Source organism: Amblyraja radiata, chromosome 7 (genome assembly GCF_010909765.2).
Source record: "Amblyraja radiata isolate CabotCenter1 chromosome 7, sAmbRad1.1.pri, whole genome shotgun sequence".
NCBI classification, from domain to species: domain Eukaryota; kingdom Metazoa; phylum Chordata; class Chondrichthyes; order Rajiformes; family Rajidae; genus Amblyraja; species Amblyraja radiata.
In genome coordinates this window covers 41,150,982-41,156,145 of record NC_045962.1, presented here as the reverse complement: position 1 = coordinate 41,156,145, position 5,164 = coordinate 41,150,982, and the positions used below count along the sequence as shown (strand labels likewise).

At 42.3% G+C, this 5,164-nt stretch overlaps 1 long non-coding RNA gene across 1 annotated transcript; it reads right to left on the bottom strand.

The window, feature by feature from the left end:
* Nucleotides 1–486: 486 nt before the first annotated feature.
* On the bottom strand, nt 487–1,216 carry LOC116974841. The gene is made up of 2 exons (XR_004412453.1): nt 1,169–1,216; nt 487–612 (listed from the first exon to the last, which is right to left on the bottom strand). It is a non-coding gene; the product is annotated as an uncharacterized LOC116974841 (long non-coding RNA).
* Nucleotides 1,217–5,164: the final 3,948 nt, after the last annotated feature.

Genomic DNA, 5,164 nt, shown 5'->3' with positions numbered 1-5,164 from the left:
AATCAATCACATCTCCTGGAAGGTAAGAAAGTGAAAAAAGTTTCCCCCGATCCCCTCCCCCCCCCCCACATAAAACAAACCGAAGTATATTAAAACAAACTCTTAACAGACGCTAAAAATAACAAAAATATGAAAAAACGAACAGACTGCCGGCAGGGCTGGCCATCTCCCCGGCGCCCCTGGTGGTTATCATTTACTTCAGTTTTATCAGAATGCCTTTAAACCATGCTTGTTCAAATGCTGCCTTTTGTCTCGAGCTGTCACTGTCACCTCATTTCTGTATCTCAGATATTTAGACTGAACGTCTTGAGGACCTGCGAGAAAGGAAGCAAGGACTGCAGGGAACAAGAGACACAACAAGAAGTCGCCAAAAAAAAGCTAAATCGGTATACGATAGCGCAATGTCTTTTTTATTCATATGTTAATGGATTGATAGATAACATTTAATAGTTTATAAATATCTACATCGTGATAAATATCTATCTCTTTTTAAAATCATGCCAAGAAGCAGGAGCAAACGAGTTGCAGGATTGTCAAGGAACATCGCAAAGAGACGTCGAGAAGTAGTAAGGAACAGAAGGGAACAAGAGACACAACAAGAAAGGACTGAACCTCTTGAGGATCTCCAAAATATAACGGAAGTTCGCTGGAACAAGAGACACAACAATAAGTTGCCAAAATACAGCCAAAATGGTATACGATAGCGCAATGGCTTTTTTAATCATATGTTAATGCATTGATAGGTATAATTGTCTTTAGAAGTTTATAAATATCTACATCGTGATAAATATCTTTCTCTTTTTTACATCATGCCAAGAAACGGGAGCAATCGAGTTGCAGGATGTTCAAGGAACAACACAAAAAGACATCGAGAAGCAGTAACGAGCAGAAGGGAACAAGAGACACACCGGGAAGTTGCCAAAATACAACCAAAACGGTACACGATAGCACAATGTCTTTTTAATCATATGTTAATGGATTGAAAGCTAAAATTGTCTTTAGAAGTTAATAAATATCTATAATAGATAATATTGTCTTTTTTAATCATATGTCATTGGCTTGATAGAAGGAATGAAGAGACGCAACAAGAAATAATAATGTTTTAAAGATCTCCGAAAAAGAGCGCAAGACAGAAATAATGAAGAGGCGCAACAAGAAAAAACTGAACTTCTCGAGGATCAACGAGAAAGAACGTAAAACAGAGGGGAACAAGAGATGCAACAAGAAATAATGAACATGTCGAGGATCAAAGAGAAAGAACACAAAATAGGGGAGCAAGAGACACAACAAGAAAGAACTGAACTGAATAAATCTCATCTTTAACTTTTAAATTGTTATATTTTAAGAGTTATTCACATTTTAAGCTTTAATAAATCATTTTTCCACTCGCCGTGCCTGTCAGCCATGCATGTGCAGTTCGGGGCTATGGGTGAGTGATGGAATATTGTGTTCGGGACCAACTCTCCCGTGTGATGCCGCCCTCCCTCTGCATTATGGGAGCAGACCCAATGGGTCTGCACTTGGTCTAGTCTCCTATAAATTTTGACTTTCTCACTTTAAAGCTATGGCCTCTAGAATTTGATTTTTCCATCTTGGGAACAAGGTTCTAACTGTCAATGCTATCTGTGCCTCATAATTTTAAAAACTTCTATCAGTTTTCCCTCAACCTCTGATATTCCAGAGAAAACAATCCAATGTCCAGTCTCCTGATAGCTAATACCCTCTATTCCAGGCAGCATTCCGGTAAAAGGAAGATACAAGAAAGTACAGAAGTTGGTTTACAAATAAAAAGACACAAAGTGCTGGAATAACTCAGCAGGTCAGGTAGCATATCTGAAGAACATGGGTAGGTGATGTTTTGAGTCGGGACCCTTCTTCAGACTGATTGTTTTGGGGGGGAGGGGATGCTGTAAGAGAGGAGGGGCGGGCAGGACTATAAAACCCCGGATGCCTGGACATGAGTCAGTCACTCTGGAAGAACACGGTGGTGAAGCCACAACTGTCATTCTAAGCTGTGAATCAACTGAACTGTGAGTCTGCAATGTATTTAATGACAATGCAATGAGTTGTTTGGCAATTTGGTGGCCTGCACTCTGCCAGAAATGCTTTGAAATTGAATGAGGTGGCCTGCACTCTGCCTGAAATGCTGTGAAATTGAATGTGGTGGCCTGCACTCTGCTTGAAATGGAATTTCAAGTGAGTGAACTGCCAGCCCACCAGCCCTGAGTAACTGAGCTGCCAACCCACTAGTGAGTGACTGAGCTGACAGCCCACCAGCCCTGAGTGACTGAGCTGCCAGCCCGCACCAGCCTTGAATCACTGAGCTGCCAGCCCGCACCAGCCTTGAATCACTGAGCTGCCAGCCTACCAGGCCTGAGTGACTGAGCTGCCAGCCCAAGAATCCATTCGGCCCACAATGTCCATATTAGCCCTCTGGAAACCAGTTCCTTTGGCCCACAACACCCATACTAGCACTCCAGAAAGCCCCCCCCCATCTATTGGCCACCAATATTGGAATTGGTGGAGAGGTGGAATATTGCATTGGGGGACCAGCCCTCACTTGTGAACATGGGACCCAATGGGTCCCACTTAGTCTAGTAGTTAATAAATGGAGTTAATAATAATACATACTAACTAAATTAGTAATTTGTAATAATACACACTAATAATACAGAAATTTATAATAATACATACTAATAATACATATGAACTAGTGTGACATGATGTTGTTTTTCGCATTAGTTTTCACGTGTTTTTCAATTAGTTTTCTGCAGTTCCCAGATCCCTCGCATGCCCCGGGACTGGCTGCAGTTCCCAGATCCCTTGCATCCCCGGGACTAGCTGCAGTTCCCAGGTCGCATGCGTACCCTGGGGCTGGCTGCGGTTCCCAGGTCGCCTGCATAACCCGGGACTGGCTGTAGCGCCCAGGTCGCCTGCGTGCCCCGGGACTGGCTGTAGCGCCCAGGTCGCGAAAACTAAGTGAAAAAAAAATACGCATGCGGGCCGGATGATTTTGGGTTACGGGCCGGAGCCGGCCCATGGGCCATAGGTTGCCTACCCCTGGTATAAAGTCACAACACAAGAACAATCCCGGTCATTCTTTCTTCTTCCTCCTGCCGTTGGGCAGGAGATACAGAAGCCTGAAAGCGCACACCATGAGACTTGTTCCCCTATATCAGGCTTCTGAATGGTAACTCCCATATGCTAGTGTACTGTGTGAATCACCTCTACCCCCATTTCACACATTGGACTTTGTCTTTGGAACTGATATGGTACAATGCCAAGAACTATATTCTGTACTCTCTATCTTCCCCTTTATTCTACCTATTGTGTTCAAGTTTGGCTTGATTGTATTGATGTATAGTATTATCTGATTTGATTGCATGCAAAATAAAGCCTTTCCTTGATACACATGACATTAATAAACTAAACCTAACTTGTCAGTTTATGCTAACTTGTCAGTGCTGACCAAGGTGCTACCTGAATTAGTCCCATTCGCCTGTGTTTGGCACATATCCTTCCAAACCTTTCCTATCCATGTACTTATCCAACTGTCTTTTAAATGTTGCAATTGAACCCACCTCTTTAAGGACTTTAAGACTTTTGCCTTCCATCACAGTGAGGAGGTGCCTGGTAGACTCACTGTGGTGGATGTTAAATCTGTGTCCATGTGTGTTTTGTTATTTTATTCTATGTTATGACTGCAAGGCACAAAATTCCATTCAGACTGAAAAATCTGAATGACAATAAAGGATACTTTGACTTTGACTTTGACTCTACCACTTTCACCTGTAGCTCATTTCACGTATGGATCACACTCATTGTGAAAGACTTGGCCCTCAGGTCCCCTTTAAATCTTTCTCCTTTTACCTTAAACCTACCCTCTCTGGTTTTAGATTCTCCTTCCCTGGAGAAAAGGCTGTGAGCATCTACCTTATCTATGCCCCTTATGATTTTATAAACTTCTAGGTCACTCCTCATCTTCCTTCTCCCCAGGAAAAACAGTCCCATCCTATTCAGTCTCTCCTTATAACTTGGGGCCCAATGGTAGCGCAGTGCTATGGCAACCATACAGCACCAGAGACCCAGGTTCGATCCTGACTACGGGTGCTGTCTGTACGGAGTTTGTACAGGCACCTGGGTTTTTCCCGGGTGCACCGGTTTCCGCCCACACTTCAAAGACGTACTGGTTTGTAGGTTAATTTACTTCTGTAAAGTGTAAATTGTCCCTAGTGTGTAGGATAATACTAATGTACAGGGTGGTCGCTGGTCAGCGCGGACTCTGTGGCCAAAGTCAAAAGTAAAGATATGTATCTGTCTCATTGATGAGAACAGATTCATCCCATGTGTGGTTTCGGTAAAATTTATAAGTTGTCCCGAGTGAGTAGTGAGTGCTAGTGTAACGGGGATCGCTGGTCGGCACAAACTCAGTGAGCCTAAGGGCCTGTATTGCTGAATCTGTATCTGTATCCAACTCAATCCCTCCAGTCTTGCCAACATCTGTGCTGCAAGTCAAAAATCTAAAGATATTCTGTCCAAGCTAGCCTTTATGTTACATTTCCCTACAATATAACACTAACTACAATTCAAAAACACTTCATCAGCTGTGAAATGGTTTGTGACATCTGTCGGTGTGAAATTTCTTTCTTGCAATCTATTTTTGTCTTTTGTTTATATTTCATCTACTGGCAATTTAAGTCAGTGGTTTCATATTTTGAGCTGATTTTAAAACCTAGACGCTGATAGGCTGGGTGAAATGTCTCGTAGAGGAATGCCAGTTAAAGTGCAAGAAGCAAGGAAAAGCATCTGAAAAAAATTTACTACATTAAATGCAACACTAAAAGTAAGATTGGTGTCAACACCAAGTGACCACGATGTGGTTTTGAAAAAATGTTCTTATTGTTAAACGGGGTTGAAGGTGTTGATGCAGTTGCAAATAGCAGGCTAAAATCACTTGTGAAACCTCAACCTTATTGAGAAACAGATTTAATTGTATTTGATATCAGGTTACCAGAGGACATAAACTGTAGCTAGTAACAAGTCCAACACCCAGGTACAAGACCATGACGAATAAGAGAGAAAGAGTTTAACCATTTTCCCATGATACTAACATTGCCAAATCACAAGCCATCAACATCTTTGGGTTCACTATTGACCAGAGGGT